Raw genomic sequence first — 20311 nt, forward strand, 5'->3', positions numbered from 1 at the left:
TTGGGGGGGGGGGGGATTTTTCCTCTCTTATTATATTTAATAATCTTAATTTTCTCCTCTTTTTTTCTTCTTTGTCACCTTTTATCTTTGATTTCATGTTTCCTCTCCTTGCTTCCTTCCTTCTCACCTTTCCTCTTCCTCATGCGTCCCTGTCTGCAGCGATGCACTGGTGGGGACAGTGAATAAGCAGAAACAAATCTTCATCTGGAGGAGTTTATCTCTGTCACATGCTTTCTGAGAGGATAATGAATTACTTAGCCCCAGTTAAACTTTTAATATCTTCCTTCTTAGTCTCTATCTTTGATTAATTTCTCATGCGGGGAAAGAAAGACTTTCATTAATGCTAAAGCCATTAGTCTTCCAGCAGCAGGAAAGCCCATATTTGGTGGTTACAGATGAATCTCTAACCCCCTGAATGATTAGAGCCTCAGAGTAAATATTTTTCTTCTTTCTGCTCGGTGTGGGAACGTGTCTGAAACATGCCAGGACAGAAACCCTCAAAGAGACTTTATCTTTACAATCCTTTCCTTCCCGCAGTCGTAATAAAAAACAATATAAGACGTTCATTTACAACCAATCTCATCTTTTTTTATGAATTGGAGCGATTGATTTTGACCCTCAGGGTCGACATCTTAGTTTCCTTAAGTGAACATGAAAGATATTAATGGACAAATTGAAATTGAAACTTTTTTGTGTAATTCTATCAAACACATCTTCCCCTTTATCTCCAAAATATGCTTTTAATGTTTCCTTCATTTGAATCTTTGAGCTACACTGTTCTGAGGCAGTCATTTTCTCACCTTTAATGTCAGCTAAACAAGTAAGCTGCATATCAGCAGTGTCTCAAGTGTGTATGTACAGTGAAAAATAATTGCATGGTTCTGATGATGTGTTTGAGAAATTGAGTGTTACACTGCAAAAACTCAAATCGCCTTCTAATTTCTAGTCTAAAATATCTCATTACACTGAATATAACCCACGTTCACCTGACCTTAGTCTATATCATCATCTCAGTAATATATAACAAGTAAAAATACAAGGTCTGGATTGATGGTAATAAATACAAATAGCTGCTAATGCAACATAATGAACTTATGAAGTGGCAATAAAGGCAACTGGACCGTTTGAAGATCTTGAAGACGTTTCACCTCTCCTCCTCTGAAATACTTCTCCAGGTCTAAACTATTTGGTGGGCGGAGCTAGAATGAAGCCTCTGTGGATCATTAGCATGCCAATGATATATTCTAAGTGTAGTGATGTTTTTCACTGAAAATGAGACAAAAGCTGCTCAGGAACAACAGATGGAAATGAGCTAGTTAGCTAAATCTGGTATAAAGCATCTTTTCTCTTCTGAGACTGACGTTTGTCCACTGTCACAGATTCAAATAAACGAATAAACTAAACTAAGATTTGAGTTTTTACAGTATATATCATTTTTGTGTTATAGTCTTGGAAAAGTCCTTAAGACCACAAGCTCTGTAAAGTTTGGGCTCACAGTCTGCTTATCTGTTGGTGTATTTGGCTATTTTCAGTAAAGTGTCGGATGAATCTGCTGCAATTAGATTAGTCCAATTTCTATAAGAAATATAAAAGGCAACATGCCAACATGCTGTCTCTGTCTCTCTCTGGCCCTCGCTCTCTCTTGCTCTCTTGCTCTCTCTCTCTCTCTCCCTCTCTCTCTCTCTCTCTCTCTCTCTCTCTCTCACTAAACTACTGTATATACTTTGGTAGATTGGAGTGAGAATGAACTGCAGCCCCGGACGCTAAGTTTGTGAAAGCTCTGCGTCGCTCTTCTCTAATGGAAATTAAGGGGCCGTGTGTGTGTGTGTGTGTGTGTGTGTGTGTGTGTGTGTGTGTGTGTGTGTGTGTGTGTGTGTGTGAGTGTTTCAGTTAATTTGTGTGTGTGTGTGTGTGTGTGTGTGTGTGTGTGTGTGTGTGTGTGTGTGTGTGTGTGTGTGTGTGTGAGAGACGTGCCATGCTTTTGTGACAGGACCTCGCAGGACTCCGATTTTATTAAGTTCCCTTTAGAGAAAGAGAGAGAAACAAAACAAGGGAAAAGTCTCTCTCTCCCTCTCTCTCTCTTACTCTTACACACACACTTATACACATTCACACACAAACACACACACACACACCAAGACCAGACTCAGAATTTTATTAAGTACCCTTTAGAAAGAGTGAGAGTGAGACAAGAGGGGAAAAGTCACCGGCAGCATGGTAATCAGGCTCGCTAACCGAGACAGCAAGAAAAGAGGAGAGTTTGTTAAAGGAGGAAAGAAAAGACGCTCAGAGAGGAGGGGGGGGGGGAGGGGGGACGTTTTCAGAACACTTGTGCTTTTTTTTTTGTTGTAAAACCAAGAAAGAAAAGAGACAGAGTTAAGGAAACTTAACATGCAAAAAAAAAAAAAAAAGTTTGTCTTTGAGATCATGGAAAACGTCAGCGTCAGAAACAGGTGTTTTTTTTAACACAGAGACCTTTTCTCTTTGTGTATTCATACTCCTTCTGCCTCTTACAAAGTCTTTGTGACTTTAAGTGGACTAGAACTGATTCACAGGTTTCCAGGTTTTGCACGTTTCTTTTCTTTTTTTTTTCTTCTTCCTTTTTGACATTATCATGGTCATTGTTTTAAGAGTTAGCGATAGACTGGGAATAACACAGCTGTAAAGTGGACACACACACACACATATATATATATATATATATAAAAAAAAAAAAAAAAAAAAAAAAGATGGATGTCTGCAGTCGTACAGATCCGGAGGAGAAAGGAGGACAGGGAGCGACAGGAGATAGCAGGAGGAGGAGCTGGGTGATACCTTGCATGACTGCGCATTCCCTAGAGGAGCCACACACACACACACACACACACACACACACAATCACTGAGACACAGTGAGCGACGGCTGGTGTGCGGGTGGCTGTCTTGTTGGCAAGGGTTTCTGATTTCACGGCCTACTGGGTGGTGGCATTCAGCCTCCACCAGGCAGCCCTCTTTCAGCCTTTCACACACACCCCCATACACACACACACACACACACACACACACACACACACACACACACACACACACACACACACACACACTGACCCATCCCTTCTGCTCCGTCCACCCTATCCCGGTGTCCTCTCTTTAAATGTTTTTTAACATCTTCTTTTACACTTTGAAAGACATTTTTAACCCAAAAATATAACTTTTATGTTTTAGATCGCACGTTTCATGATTCTCAGAGGATAAGGAACTAATGTTCAAACATCAAATAACAAGTGTTTAGTTTTGTATTTCTCAATTTTTAGCCGCCAAGAACTCCAGTTAAGTTCTGGCAGTCAAGCAATACAGTAATTCTGTAGTTTTCCTCGAGCACAAAACGGTAAATGACCTCTGTTTTTCAGAGGGAAAGCTGATAATGCTGACAAGCTTTTCTTAACTGAATGGCAGACCCCCCCCCACACACACACACACACACTGCTGCAAATAAACCAAGTGACATGTAGCTCATCAAGAAAAATGGCAGAGTGGAAATTAGCATTTTGAGTGAGAGCGTCTCCTTAAAGTTAAGGCAGATAATGTGAGCTCAATGTGGACAAATGATAACTGAGAGAGAGATGGAGGGCGGGAGGTCCTGTCGGCTTGGACTGAGGGCTCCAGAGGTCAAGAAACAAGAGGTCTCTAAGATACACACACACACACACACACACACACACACACACACACACACACACACACACACTACGCTGCAGTTTCTTTCTCAGACGTTCACTCTTTGTTATGCGAGAGAATTTAGTGCTCAGCAAAGCAGCGTCGCTCATTCGACTTCATGAAGCTCTCAGTTTTTGTCTTCCTCTCCTCGGGACACACTAGAGAGAGAAGCCCAAAGAAAGTCCAGGGATGAATTTGAGTCACAAAAAAAAAAACATTTTCAGCTTTGCTTCTTTAAAATTAATCAAAAAGTTACTTTGCAATGTTTCTTCAATAAAAATGTTGTGTTGCTCGTCCCCTTGAAGGATCGCAGCAGATCCAGAACAGATGGCAGTATTCTATATTTCACTCTTTGATCCACTTTCAAATCTGATTTTTCCTCGATTTAATTGTTGTTCTTCTCAAACAAATTAAATGAACATGTGAACTATCGTAAAACGTTTCACTTTGTGCTGTACGATGATGTTTTCTGTTTGGGTTTTGATTGATGTATAACAGTCAAAGGCATTCCTATTTTCTGCCTTATTAGATTCATTATAAATCAAGTTTTTGAATAGGCCTTGACTGTTTCTTCTTAACTGTTTTAAAAGCACCATGGGAAATGTAGTTCGATGCAATCGTTGACATATTCCTTTGTTGAGGACATTTTTTTTTTTTTGAGGTCTATTTTATTACGCAAAAGAAAATAGTCCCCAACGCGAGAAAAAGAACATGCCAGTCTCAGATAGTTCCTCTAAGACGTTAAAGTGCCCAGATGTTTCAGTCAGTGAAACTTAAAAACAATATTTACAGCCTATCTATAAAGACAAACATCTTCAGTAGGAACTAATGTACTTGGATTTGAGCGTAACAGAAATAGTAGGGAAGTGGAAAAGTATTGAAACATCTGCTCGTGTGATGGTGCTGCTTTGAAAAAAGAGCTCTTATTTTGAAATGTTTACGTTAGATATTTGTAGTCATGTTGCAGATCCCTGTTACCCCTCCACCTTGAGCTTTCATTGACATTACAAATAATTCTGCTCAAAGATCACACAGGTCTTAAAGTGGCTCTGTAGTGAATTATGATGTAATTATCACAGCAGTTTATTCCTGCAGCATCCATCTCTCCTAAAATGTGTCTCTCCTAGTGATAATGGATTTCTTTAAGAGTAAGTCTCATTGAGACTTCTCTCTCTCTCTGCTGTGTGTATATATGTGTGAAGGAGACGATGTATTAGGTGCAGACACTTGATCCATCCTCCTCCTCCTCCTCCTCCTCTTCATCTCCACACTTAGTTTTACAGAAGCACTAAATGAACGTCCTTTAGCTGCTCCTCTTTTGATTTAGTGCTGAGGAGAACCTGTTGAAAAATCACTTTCATGGATTTAGTTTTGCGCAATAAAACACTGTCCGAGCGTAATTAAAGAAACCCGCAACGCTCCTTTTCTACAAGTCGTTAACCTCCCGTGGTACTTTTTGGGGATTACGCCATAAAGCTCAGAGTTTTTAATGGGCACAAATCAAAAATGGCCGCCACGCTAATTTAATTAAGGCTCGCCACCAAAAAACGTCCGGCTTGGGTCCAAATATTTGAGAAGAGCAATACTTTTCCCCCGTCCTCCAAGTTGATTAAAATATGTGATATTTCACATTAGTTTAGTTTTTATGGCCAGTGAGGTAATTCATTGTCAGTAAATGGCTTGTCAGAGTGCTCTGTGAGTGATGTAATGCTATGAAGTCTATCGTTTGAATTGCCCCTACGCCTATTAGAGAAAATCGACTTCTGGGCCCATTATTTGATTATCTTGCAGGAAGTTTGGAGGAGGCCATTGGCATCATGTTATGGAAAGAGATCACATTTTTCAGACTTACTCAGGGGGGGCTGATGGTATTATACTGCTGCCATGCTTTTAAATGTTGGAAGGCTGCAAATACTTCCACTATTCTTAGATAAAACACATCTTCATTCAACTGATGATATTTATAATGATACAGCAATATCTCTGTTCCTACCTCTGCTGCTTTTACTCCTTATTGTTAAATAAACTATGTCATGATTTTAGAAGGAATACTTTTTAAAAATCACGCTTTGACGTTCACCATATGCTCACACACCTTCCCTCAAACCGATTGGTCCCCTTTAATTAGACGATGTCAGGCTCCCATCGGCTCGAAAGCCACTTGAACACGTTCCTCAGGTCCTGTATCAAAGGTAGGACCTTAATACCTGCCTCTAATTAACACGCATTTAAAAATACTCAGGATGCAAATTAGTGTTAACATCGGAACAGGAGTGCAGGGGGTTCTGAGGGGGGCAGATGACAAGACAAGATAATTCGCCTAATGCATATTTATCTCATGCTAATTGGCGTGCACGGCTAAAGAAAAGCGTGCACTTAATTAATTGACATGGAGGGGGGGAGGGGGGGGGGAGTGAATCGGAGGCACTCAATCTGGAGAGAGAGGACAACAACAGAGGGGGAGGAGAGAGGCAAAGACAAAAACAAGTTGAGTGGGCGATACCTTTTTTAAAAATTGTATCAAATAATTATTTGAAGAACAGCCTCATACAAATAATGCATGCTTCAGAAAACATTTCAACAACACAACAGTTCAAATGAACTGAAAAAAAAATCACATTAGTGAAATAGCCGAACATGAAGATTGTAGCACGACATTTTCATGAATAGTTGATCTGGTGATAAATTCTCATTTTTATGAATAGAAGCCATCAACACAGAGTCAAATCTCTCAAAGAGCGTCAAAAATATAACAAAGCTTTTACTTAAGGGGCGCCTGTGGCCTCGTGGTTAGTTTGCTGCCCCATGTACAGAGGATGTATTCCTTGAAGCAGGCGGCCCAGGTTTGAATCCGGCCTTCCTTTCCTGCATGTCGTTCCCCACTCTCTCTCTCTCTCTCTCTCTCTTTCTCTCTTTCTCTCTGCCCCTGATTTCTGACTCTGTCCTGTGTCTTAAATAAGGGCATAAAAATACATTTTAAAGAAAAGTTATACTTAAAAAAAAAACTAGTAGAATACATTTACACTGTTAAATAAAAAATAATGAATGATGTTTATACTAGATATAAAAAAAAAAATCTCCTAAAAACAAGTTTAATTTGTTGGAATTATGTTTAAAGAAGAAATGAGTGAAAATGTTTTTTAACCAGCTAACAGCATTACATCCACTAAAACAATATACATTGGTAGAAAAAGTTTAGAAACAAACGTTTATTTATCTCTATGTAAGTCTAAGTTGCATATTCTGGTCTTTAAATCTGAAAATCTGAAAAATTTTAATGAATGAATTGGAAAAGAACGTGACACAACGAGAGCAGCAGGTGATTTTCGGCTAATGTGGCATTAAAAGCATTGAGTGTGTATTTTTGTAACGAGTGGGACATGGTGGATTTCCTCAACTGGTCCTTAACGTCTGTCCCTGTTAGTCACTCTGTGTGTCTCTAATGCCACATTTCAGACAGGTTTTGTTAACAAAATAGCTGTGTCTGTCCAGCTCGCCCCGTGTAATTTGGTTTGTGTAGCTGGCCCTGTGTGATAGGGGCCCTCACACACACACACACACACACACACACACACACACACACACACACACACACACACACACACACACACACACACACACACACACACACCTCTCCCATTCATTTGTTTACGGCCTACGCTTTTTTAAAGAAAGTGATGCAGAGGCAGGACCTTTTCAGCCTGCCTCCTGCCTCCCTCTCCTCCCGTCCTCCCCTCTCTGCTCCACCCACTGGGGAGGCACAAGAATTAAAACTGAAATGTTTTGAACACACACACACACACACACACACACACACACACACACACACACACACACACACACACACACACACACACACACACACACAACACTCATCCATTTCAAGCCACAGATGGTCTTTTGAATGGAGCAGGGCTTCCCCTGTTGTGTGTGTGTGTGTGTGTGTTTGTATGAATGTGGGAGTTTACCCTCGCTTTTAGCCTCCTCCTCCACCTCCACCTCCTCCTCCTCCTCCTCCTCCTCCTCCTCCTCCTTCTCCTCTGTGTCCGGGCAGCCGTTTTGCTCCCCATGTTTTTTTTTTCTTTCTCTCTTTGTGCGTGCTAACTTTCTCTTTTGGAAATGTCTTTTGTGTCAAGCGCTCGGCCAGTGACTTACTCTGCCTTCTGCTCATCTCCCCTCGTTTTCCACCTCACATGTCCTGCGCTGAGTTGTGCTTTTCAAAGGAGTCTGTTACTGATGCCAATTTAAATAGTAATCCTGAGATAAATCTTAAGACAAAAATGCAAATGAAATCAAACAAAAAAAATAAAATCCTCAACTCAAAGGAAAATCATTCAGCAAAAGTAGAAGGACTGATATGAAGCACAATACAGTGACTTTTGAGTACCATAGATATACTTTAGGAAAAGTTTTGCGAAATGTGTCTTTACAGAAACAAATTGAGAAATATATTATATAGCTCAAAAAAATTAAAGGATCAATTATAATTTCAAATGTTTGTTTTAGTCACTAAAATGCAAGGGTCAAATTATCAAACTAAGTGCATCTATTTGTTTGTCTTACTTCACAAAATATAACTTTATTTGGAGTGGTACGTTTCTGTTTCATATATGACACAAACGTTCTTTTTACAACATGCCATTACTAGAAAAACCTTATTCAGACGTACTACGCAAGACAAACTATTTGGATTAGGTGTGGTTGTTGTGTATCCTTGAAACATAAAAAGTTGTGTAATGTGTACTGTATGATTGTGTGTATGTGTGGTCTGTTTATGTGTGCGAGGGATTAACATACATGCAGCACAATGTTCTCTTTGTGTTTTCATCCCAAGACCTGTGGAGAATCCGGTATTAAGGCAAACACATGGCCACTCCAATTAGTCAGGGGGGAAAAAAATCATTGCTACTGTATATGTCAAATTATAAAATCTGCCACCTGTTTCCAGCGTATACGTCTGCTTATGTGAATTCTCTTGCATGCGGAGGGAGCAGCTGTCTTTGTTGGTGGTCCCAGTTAAATATTTTGGATTTTACTTGTATGTAAAATGAAACCCAATCTTATTTGGGTAGCTATTCCCTCAATAATATGGTTTTATAGCGTCATTTTAAAGTGTCTGCATTCTTTTTTGGACATGGGGGGGGGGGGGGGTAAGGTTTCACTCACTCATGGGGCTGCTTCCTACTTCAGTGGTGCGTATTTAAAGGCCCACTTGTAACTGGGCTAAAGAGGAAGAGCATGTTATTGTTTTCCCTGAGTCTGACTCACTAATTTCCTCTCCGCTCGCTCATCCTCTCCTCTCCTCTCCCTAGGTGGCTCTGGTAATAAACACACTAGCTGTCTGTCTGTCTTGCCGTCTTGGCAGGTTGAGGCCCACTTAACCAGGCGAAACCGCTGCTCTTTTCTAAGTCCTTTTGAATGCCTCCCTTTGTCGGCGACACACTACCATGTTAATGTCATGTACCGTAGAAATTGCCGCGGCTATGGCTATTAGCTTCGCCCGCTAAAGTACAGAGAGAGAGAGAGAGAGCGGGCGAGAGAGGCTGCCACAAAACCCCGCCGGGTTCAAATGCGCAGCATAATTGCATTGCTGTGCAGAGGGTTAGCCCTTTGCCCCCTCCCCCCCCCCCCCCTTTTTCGTCATATCTTTTCCCTTCAACTCCCCCCCACCCCACCCCACCCCACCTCGGTCTTTCTCTCCCTTTTTGTGTGTGCGATTTGTCCCTTAAGCCGGCGTAACGTCTCGGCCCAGGCCGCAGAATGTGGAGAGCAAATTGGAGGCAGAGCGTGAACAATGGAACATGCATCGCTGCTGGGGCATTCTTCTTCTTTACTGGGAACTGTGGGAGGGGGAGCGGGGAGAGAAAGTCATTTTGTAAGGAGACTCTTAGGGCCACAGACGCCCAGATGTAGGCAGTGAGTGTGCGACAGAGGGTCTTCTGAATACCCGCCAGCGAGTGTGAAAGTGGGAGAGTTTGACTTGTGTTCTTTCAGGTATGTTTCCGGCTAAAAACAGAAAAAAGTTTTGGGGAATAATGAAAGGGAAAGTACATAATGACATGGAGGAAAACAACTGGAAGCGTAGGATTAAAACAAGGGTACTGAAGTCATGTGTTCAAAGTTTAGGACATCATTATTTTTTTCTTTAGTTTTTCAGGTTTTATGTTGCCCGCCTTGCTAACGCCAATTGCCGCCTCTTTTGTCACCCTAAGTGGCGTTCAGCGCCGAGAAAAGTTCTGGCCCACAGAAGTCAGATCAGTGTTTTTGATATGGACTTTACATGTTACATGTTTTCATGTAAGTTTCTTCTTTCCTGAAGTCAGATCACAAGGAGGGAAAAGCAAGCGCACCACCGACAGGAGGAGATTAAAAGAACCAAGATGACAGAGAAGGGAAATAATAAGTATGGAATATGTACAATGAGGAGAACTGACGAGAACAAATAACAGCAGGAAAGCAACGCGCAGAAAAGACAAAAAATCACTAACTGAGGAATGAAAGGGAAAAATATAAAAGACCATGAATGCAGGACAGAAAACATAACAGGACAAGACCCTGCGGGACGGGACGGTTTGGGTGAAGGTATTTTTTCACGTAAATTGATCATCAGCAGTCAACATTCACTAGCTGAACTTTTGCTGTACCTCTGTGAGGCCAAAAGCTAAAAAGTTGACAGAAGCATAAAAGCTTTAATAAAAAAGTCCAGATGAAAAAAGAAGTCAAACAACGGCACATCAGGGTGAAAGTGGAGCAGAACAGCTTGTCTTCAGCGCTGAAAAGCGGCATGCATCGTTCACATTGAGTCAACAGATTAGCAGCAGAGAAAGCTTAGCTACTTCAGGCCTCCTCGTTTGATGTTTTGGGAGACCTAATTTGATTTTATACCTCCCATTGTTTCAGCACTGTGTGCCTCTAATCCACTTTAAAGTGGAGACAGCTTTTATTCTTTCCTCTCTCTCTCGCTCACTGGGTTCTGCGTTCCCTTTTTCTTTTGTTACTTTCTTCTCTTCCATTAGCTCTCCACAGTCGCACTCTGTCCCATTCAGTCACATGAGCAGGATAAGTTTCACAAACTGTTCAGGCAAACAAGAAGTAAAATTGTACTTTTTAATAACAGGCCAGATACTTTATGAGGACAGGAATTAGTACATCTTAAGAACAGTTGCTAAAAAATAAAAAGGTGAACTGCAAAGTTTTTCATGAACAAAGGATCGTTGAAGAGGAAGTGCTGGCCTGTCAGTGTGAACAAAGAGCTGAAAACAACAAACACAGAGAGAGTTTGACTTCATTTTTTTTTAAAAGTCATTATTCAAGATATATCTTTGTAGGAGATATTAGATATCTGCTATATTGATGTTTTAAATGTGACATGTACTTTTAATTTAGTAATTAGCATAAACTGGTTATTTAGCATTAGCTTTTAATTAGCTTATTTTAACATTTGCTAATTGATGCTGGCAGATGTTTGTTTGAAACTTTGTGTTCAGTTTCTAAATCACAGAAATAAACCTTTAAAGCTGAATTAGGGCTCTTGCTTTTGGGTTTTGAAAAGTCACAAACTGTATGTGATGATAAACTTTCATAGATATTCTCAATCGGATTGACCTTGACTTTTTGTCAACAGAAAGAAAGAAATGTAGCTTCAGATTTTTTTTTTCCAGTTTTTCATTCCCCCCTTGTTTGATTTAGCCTGTTACATCCAATATCTCTGTCTTCTCAAATTTTAAGCAAAAGAAAGGAACAAAATAAATCAGCGTCTAGTTGTTTTTTTTTTTTTAGAGTAACTTCCCCTGAGTTGAAGTGCTCCAACAGTTCTCGACGATAATAAAAGCCTTCGGGGTTGGAGGGGTTTAGTTTGGGCCTTAAAGCGCTCCCCTCCACCAGGCCACCCCGTCCCATTCTGCGCTGCAGGCTGTATTAACCCTGAAGAAAAGCCTCCGGAGCAGCAGAAGAAAAGAAGAGGTGGAAATTGTCACCACAGAGAGGAGCCCCCCCCCCCCCTCAGTGAAAACAGCAAAATGACCAGCCCCTTGGCTCGGTGACTGCGCTCAGATTGCTATAAGGGAGCTTAATGCACCAAACCCTCCACCCCATTGTCAACTACCTCCCGACCCCAAACTACCCCTTTTTTCAGAGGTTGATCCCCCCACCAGCTCACACACACACACACACACACACACACACACACACACACACACACAAACACCAGCCATGAAAAGATCCACACACATCAACTCCTTTTGTGTTTGCTTCTTCTCCAAACCATTGACTAACCGACTCACTGCTGCTGCAGTTACACCCTCCTCCATCGCCTCCACACCATCCCTCCTCCCTTCATTTTGTCTTCCTCTTCATTCTCCATCCTTCCATCCTTTTCTTCCGTCCTTTTTGACACATTTGACCCCCTGAAGTGGTCAGGGATCCCCTCTAGACAGAGGTGGAGTAAGGTGGCATAATAGGACAGACAGACTGTCAGTGCATATGTTGTGTGGGTTGAGTCCACTCCTCTATGTTTAAAGAACCATCTGTGATAGTTTTTATTCAAACACGCTGCATCAATAGAAAGTTAAGAGAGCTCCTTTTGTCTCCTCTGTCTGCTTTTTTTGCCCACTAAATTGCATTTCTCTCTGCATATTTTAATTCTTTTTTTCTACTCTACATTTGTTAGAATTTAGATAGTCGTATTAAAAAAGCTGCTCATGCATTTCTTCTTTGTCACTTTTGTTTTTTATTCATACAAAAATCTGAATATTTTTTTCTTGATACCAATTCAAATTTAAAGTGAAAAAATCTCTTATTTTTTTCACCCCAGTTTATTAAGTTCAATTGTAGCGGGTAGCAGACATATTCACTTTTGTGCTGCAGATCTGTGTGTGTGTGTGTGTGCGTGTGTGTGTGTGTGTGTGTGTGTGTGTGTGTGTGTGTGTGTGTGTGTGTGTGTGTGTGTGTGTGTGTGTGTGTGTGTGTGTGTGTGTGTGTGTGTGTGTGTGTGTGTGTGAGATGGATTAGCTCTGTAAGGGGCTCAGCGGTACACTGATATCTTTGCTCAGTGCTCGCAGCATGATACTACAGATACTGGCACGTGCTCTCTCTCACACACACACACACACACACACACACACACACACACACACACACACACACACACACACACACACACACACACACATATGAGCGGGATTTGGTGTCCAGCAGTGTGTAGACAACCCAGTGGTCAGCTGTCACTATGCCTGTGTGTGTGTGTGAAGCCTTGTTCTTCTAACAGTCCTGTAATCCTTCTAGAGTGGCCCTGATAGGCCTAATGACACACATTGGGCCACTACAGGGTGCTGCACCTGTATGTGTGTGCATGTGTGTGTGTTGGAGCCATTACCTCTTGCTGTGACACTTATACATGATACTTTTTCATCTTTTTTTTTTTTTTGCTCTTTCTTCTAAAAGTATTGGTAAAATAAGTTTTTAAAAAAAGAGCTGAGTTCATAACTCTTAAATGTGTTTTTTTCACCGCTCAGTTACTCCACCCTTCTTATAGTTTGGGCACCCAATAAAACCCCGTAGTGACCCCAGTTTGGGTCCGGCTCCGGCTGTTGAAACACTTGAGAGAGCGGGGAAGTGTCGGCTCCTGGCACCGCAGCAGAAACATGTTGGTGACTCTGCCAGCGCCACAAACACTGCTGGTCCCAGTTAGAGCTGCAGCAAAGCAGACAAAGAACGTGGTGTGTGTGATGCTGTGTGAGTGTGAGTGTGCGTGTGAATGTGCGTGTGCGTGTGCGTGTGTGTGTGTGTGGGTGACATCACTGCAGAGAGAGTTGTGCATGAGTTGGGATTCTCTCCTCTTAGCTCTGAGTCCAGTTATACTCTGATACAGGTCATTGTTTCGATCATATACTTTCTTATTTAAATACTGAAATAACTTAAAGTATTTAAGAGCACTTAGTGGTAAGTTTGTTTGGTAATAACATTAGCACAACTTCTGCGTGTGTTTGTTTTTGGTCTATTTAGTGATAAACAGGCTGCAATAGTGTGCTTTTACCGTCATGGTTACCAAACAAATGTAAGAAAGCTCTGTGAAGGATCTCTTTAGCTGAGCACGCTGTCCAGGAAACAGACTACTCATAAACTAAGAGCTACCTGTTAACTGAAACAGGTGGTTTAACTACTGTCTAGCCCCTGGCTATAATGCCAATGGCTTCCTGTACTACACACACACACACACACAAACACAGACACACACACACACACAAGCACAAACACGTTCACAGGAACACAGGAAATGTGTATATCTCCCTCAATGACAGGTCCAACATGTACAGCACAGAGTGTGTAAAATGTGGTGCACTTCTTCCTCGGCTCTCTATACTTTATCGGCAATCTCCTTTACAATCCAACACATGCGATGCAAAATGAGCAGCTGACACTGTGAAGAGATGGGGCGGGGAGAAAAGAGTCGAAATGAACCAGGCAGGCAAAGGTGGAATGTGAAAAGAAGATGGTTTGAAACCATCCCGCTGTCCGTATCAGTCAACCTCTCTGATCTTTGAATGTAAAAATGAAGACAAAAAGATTTGATTTGAGGGAGCAATCGTTTGTCTCGTTATTCAAACAGGTAGAAACTTTCTGTTTCCATTTCTATACCTCCAACATCCATTTTCCTCTGTCTAAAAAATTGCACAGGAAGAGAGAAGGAAAAGATAAAACAGCACTTGTAACTATCTGTTAGCCTTTGTGTGTTTTTGTGTGTGTGTGTGCGTGCGTGTGTGTGTGTGTGTGTGTGTGTGTGTGTGTGTGTGTGTGATGGGAGCAAAGTGAGGTTAGATTATAGGGTCTGGTCTCTGAGAGGGAGGTGGAGGGAGGCGCAGGGGGGCGGCTGCGCAGGGACAGCTAGTGACATGATGGAACTCCTAATGGTCATAATTGGCGGTGGCTTTGACAGCAACTATATGATAGCTGCACAATACACATTACTCTGTGTGTGTGTGTGTGTGTGTGTGTGTGTTTCCTGAAGAAGAAATTTACACAAAATTGCAGCTAGGATGTTGAAGCGCTTGTTTGTAACTGTGGCTTGTTTCTGTCTTTGTGTGTGTGTGTGTGTGTGTGTGTGTGTGTGTGTGTGTGTGTGTGTGTGTACGTGTAGGTGTGTGTGAGTTAGATATAAATATTGTGTAAACACAGTTGAGTTGGCTCCTGACAGGTGTAAAAGGTAGCAGTTAAGCTTGCTCCCCTTCTACCTGTTTTTCTTTTTCGCTCTTTTTAATGTAGTTTTAACACACATGCACACACAAACCTTATCTTTCAAACTGTCAACAGCGTCCGCCTTTCTATTGTGACTTGTTAAAAAAAAATGGAAATTAAACCTTCAGCTGCTCACTCATCTCTTCACAACAGTCTGTATCCACCCCTCTGCTTCTTCACTTTTCTATTAAAGACAGGAGTTAATGTTATAGTTGATCTTTCTGCTGTTAGTGGTTTAGTGTGGTTTATTGAAATCACTCAGAGTTAACCATTTTCTTCTCGTGTGACATTCTGTTTTCTTGTCACTGGGTAAAGATGGCAACTAAAAACCGATTTTTTTTTTTTCCAATTTCAGGAGCAGATGTAGAAACAGGCTCAGTAATAATGACTTGAAAGCCATTTACTGCAGAAAAAATAAGAATATTTCTAGCTGCACAAATACAATCTTGTAAGCATGAACAATGCACAAAAGAAAGAGAGTAGCCTGCCTCACTTAGACTGAATCTCACACTTTAACATAGGGACTACATTTTTTTCGTTTAAAGTCTTTGATGGCTGTAATTATTAACTGGGTCAGCAGAACTGGAAAAAATATGTGGATATTTGACCTGTTCAGCTCTGGAGGTTTGGTGCATTTGCATGATCCATGGAGTGAAATACCTCAATGGAGAGATACAAAGACAGACACTGACTATCAAAACAGCAGACGATCTTATGCACCTGAACCAGAAGGACCCTGTCTGTGTGTGTGTGTGTGTGTGTGTGTGTGTGTGTGTGTGTGTGAGAGCCAAAACTGTCCCTCTGATCTCGGTTCAAAGGCAGCAGGGAAGAGGCTCAAAGCGTTCTGGGTCCAGGGGAGAGATTGAGGGAAAAGATACAAAAAAAAAAAAAGAAAAAAAAAGGGAGTAAAAAAAGTCAAGGAGAATGAGGAAGATAGATTCCCCAGGGCTGGCAAATCAATCAGAGCAAAAACAAGGATACGTGGCTTCAAAAGTCTCCTTTTGATAAATATCAAAGTCTGTCACATGTACAATGACATGTTTTAGTGTACCTCACCTCTGATATGATTTGGATTGCATATGCAATTTCTTCTGGTTTTAATATCATGTTAAACCCCTTTGTGAGATTTATCAGAAAGAGCGTGTGCAGAAGGATGTTTTCCTTGATTGCAAATAAAGAGACTTTTTGTGGATGATATTGCAGGAAATCTTGGTCTGATGTGATATTCAGGCCTGAAATCCACAGCCAAACAAGATGCCTTCCTATACGCAGTGAGATCAAACTCTGAAATCAGGGTTGAAAAGCCTCACAAAAGAGCATTAGCAGAAGAAGAATGAGCTCTATAGAGAGTCAATGGTGGTGAGATAAGCTGTGGTACTTGATACAATTAGGGAAACAAAAGGTAATGCCTTAAGTTCAGAAGCACCCCACTGTGAGCATCTGTGTGTGTGTGTGTGTGTGTGTGTGTGTGTGTGTGTGTGTGTGTGTGTGTGTGTGTGTGTGTGTGTGTGTGTGTGTGTGTGTGTGTGTGTGTGTGTGTGTGTGTGTGTGTGTGTGTGTGTGTGTGTGTGTGTGTGAGGGAGAGGAAGAGTCTGATGGTCTTAACAGTAAAACTAATAGTGGATGACTGCCTTAGCTGGAGGCTCACTTCTTTGTGAAGATTCCAGCTGCTTCAAAAGACACGCACAGCACAGCACACACACACACACACACACACAGATGGGAACACACAAACACACAGATACATACACTCACACACAATTTTTGGGTCAGTCAGACATAAAGCCAAAGTTTCTGTTTATGAGAAAGTCAATGTAGAGCAGGAAAAAAGACAATTTCACGTGGAAGGACGGCACAATATAAATCTTAGTTTTTTTTTTCTCATAGAAGTGAGTCATCTTCACTTTCAGGGATCTCTGGCACTCGTCATGATGGATGGAGCGGAGGGGAGAGGGACGGGGACGCAAGGGAAAACAATTTGGAGAAATTTACGCCTATGTTTTTGGCGCAGTTTGTCGAGGGTATTTCAGTGTTTTATGGCCCGCTGTCTGAGTCCATTTCCTATCGTTTTATTTCATTGAAGCGTAAAGATTCTTCACTGACATCTTATTTAAAAGACAATCAGATACTGCGTCAGTCATGATCAGCTGTCTGTGTGTTTGTGTGCGTGTCATAATGTAGTAACTGTGAAAGTAAAACACACATTTGGCTTCTCAAACATGGAGACAGTCCTTTAATGTGTGTTTGTGTGTTAATGTGTGTGTCTGTGTGTGTCCCTGCACTAAACCAAGATGGTCAAGGTTCTGTCTTTGTCTGGCTGAGGGTGGGTGGCTGGACACCAGACTACAAACACACACACACACACATGCAGACAGACATGTTGGGTCTGTTTTTGTGAGAGGAAGGTGTCACGGGTCAGCGGTGAAAGGCCAGGTCTGCTTTTTCATTGGTCGACCCTTACTTCCTACTTCCTGTATGACCCGGCACCATCTGGGGAAGTGATTGGTCGAGAAGAAGAAGAAGCCTCCTGAGTAGGGTTGCCGAGGGGTTGCCGTGGGTTACCCCTCAGAGGCCTGTCACTCCAATGAGTCGTAGAGCCGCTGCTAATGATCAAACCAGCCTCGTCAGGAACATTTTCACCCGCCGCCTTTTCAAAGGGTTCGATCTCCACGTGAGGTTTTAAGAGTGATAAATAAAATATTGAAAAAAAAGAGATGGTAGGAAGAGAGGATTGACAGATGGAAGAGCTTTAGAAAATGACTAAATGAAAGAAGAGAGACTCATCACTGGCTAAAAGGGGAGGAGAGAGATGAGAAATCAAGAGGGCTGGAATTCAGTAAAGGAAGAAAAGATAGGTAAGAAAAGGAGGGAAGTGAAGAAACAGAAGGAGAGGACGATAAAGAACAGAAGAGGAAAGGAAATTAGAAAACAGGGGCAGAAAGAAGAAAAAGTAAAGATAGATGAAAGAATATCAGAAAGGGAGTGACAGTGGAAAGAGAAGAGGTTATGAGGACAGGTGAAGATAGGAAACAAGCTTTGCGAGAAACGGACAGATTGATGAGAGAGAAGTTGTGTTAGAGGAAGAAGAGACAGTGGAGAAAAGAAAATGATGAGAGATATAAGAGGAGAGAAGATGCAATATTAATAAGCAAGAAAAGATGAACGGTAGAAAAGGTGGAGAAGAAGCAGGAGGCAATGGGAGACGACACATGAAAAAGAACAGAAAAATAGAAGAAACAAAATGGAGATGAGAGGAGAGACATAAAAGAGAAGGGGTATAAGGAGGAAACAGGAGAGGAGACATGAAGTGGAATAAAAACATAATACGGAGGGAAGAGGAAGTTAAATTAAATAGGAAATGAGGAAACACAAAAAGCCGGGAAGTAGAGGAAATAAGGGGTGAGGAAACATGACGTTGAGAGAAAAGAAGAAACAAAAGGAGACGAGAGAATAAAAAATACAAATTAAGGTAGCAAAAGCAGGAAAGGAGTTAACTGCAAAATAAACCCGAGAGGAACAAGATACGAATTAAGATAGGAGGGAAGACAAGGAGAGAGGAGAGGAGGGGAGGACACATTTCATACAATAATATCTTCATATATTCTGTAACATCTTTATCTACTTTCCTTTCATGCTTTCTGCGGCCATCTATGTTTCCTACATTTACAAATACATCCTTCCTCCCCCCTCTGTCTGTCTTTACACTCCTGCACCTCCTTCCTCTGCCCCCTCCCCGGTCTCTCCTGTTTATGAAGGTAAATTTACGAGTCTACCAGGAGCTGTTAGCTAGAGGTGGCCTCCGCTGCTCAAAACCACAACAAGGCTTCGCCCTCCACCTGGAACAGAGTGGGCACACTGCTTTATTTCCATCATCCACCCATTACACCTGATGGTGCACTCACACCTCTCCCATTATCCACTAATGAGCATCCCTGTGTTCTTCCTGCTCTTTCCTCGCTTCATCATGTTCATCATGCCTGTTTGCCTGTTTTTTTTTTTTCCTTCTCTTCCCCTGACTTTATATTGCTCCATCTAGCATTTGTTTTTTATTGGTCTACGAGGAGCAGTTAGCCAGCGGTGGGCTCCACTTTTTAACCAGCACATGTGTTGTACTGGTGTTTCACACACTGCTGTTGTAAGTCAGCTCACTCACTACATACTTCTATCATTTATGCAGTGTGTCCTCCCAGCTGTGCCTTCATCTTCTTTTATACTGTACAGAAAGCTGTGGAGTCAACCCCCCCCAACCCAGAGTTTAACACAACAAATAACCCTTTCTAATCTTACTCATTTCTTTATTTTTTAAAGGTTTATTTTTTTGTGCTTTTATTATAGAGATAGGAAAAGATAGACAGAGTCAGAAATCGAGGAGAGAGAGAGAGGGAAATGACATGCAGGAAAGCAGCCACAGGTCGGATTTGAACCTTGGAGGACCACAGCCCTCCGTACATGGGGCGAGTGCAGTAACCACTAGGCAACCGGCACCCCTAGTCTTACCTATTTTAACCTGTATCAATTACGTTAAGGCTTAAGCTTTCAAAATAACGCCAACAAAATACAGAATAATACATAAAGAACACAACGACATGATAAAGACTACAACCCCGTTTTCAAAAAGCTGAGGCGATGTGTCAAATGAAAATAGAAACCAAAATATGATGATTTGAGATAGATATCAAGATATCAAAGATATATTTGAGAAGATATCAAATGATGGAACAGAAAAGTCACTTTGTTTGTAATATGATATATCCATTTTATATTGGATGTCATCAACATATCTGTGTAGGTTCTCAGTCATTCAGGTCGTGGTAAATTCAAAGCTTGATCCAAAGTGGACTTGGTTGAAGATCTTGAAGATGCTTATGATCCACCGAGGCTTCCATTTGTAGATCCATCCACCAGATAGTTTCGGAGGAGGGCAGGTGAAATTACTTCAAGAACTTCAACCAAGTCCAGTTGTTTTTGGGTCAAGCTTTGAATGTTATTGACATGTTTGAAAAAAGTTGTGACAGTGACAACGAATGTCAGGAAAAGTTGTGAAACGCTTTAAGAAAACGTGGTGGAAAATGTGGAAAGATCATTCCAGAGAGACGGAGTCTGTGAAGTTAAGAGGAGGGAGGGGTTCAACACTTTGTGAAAGACTGCGCTGGCAAACAGTCCAACACTTTAAGAATAAGGTCTCCTCGAATGTAATGTCTCCTCCGTCTTTAATGTAACAAAGAGAAGTGTCTCTCACACAAAGGGACCGTCCTCTTGACTCACATCATCATCATCATGCAGAGTGTAATGTTCCTGTCATTAGACAATCTATTAGCCACAGAATGGAGCGAGCTAACTGGATAAGAGGAAGTAACGCTGTCCAGTGACACTCAAAAAACACA

The 20311-nt window shown here is 41.5% G+C and overlaps 1 protein-coding gene across 6 annotated transcripts in view; it reads left to right on the top strand.

The window, feature by feature from the left end:
* rnf220a (ring finger protein 220a) overlaps positions 1-20311 on the top strand; it is a 167818-nt gene that overhangs the window by 35478 nt on the left and 112029 nt on the right. The gene's annotated exons all lie outside the window — the stretch shown is intronic.

The sequence above is a fragment of the Labrus bergylta genome, chromosome 4 (genome assembly GCF_963930695.1).
Source record: "Labrus bergylta chromosome 4, fLabBer1.1, whole genome shotgun sequence".
Lineage (NCBI taxonomy): Eukaryota > Metazoa > Chordata > Actinopteri > Labriformes > Labridae > Labrus > Labrus bergylta.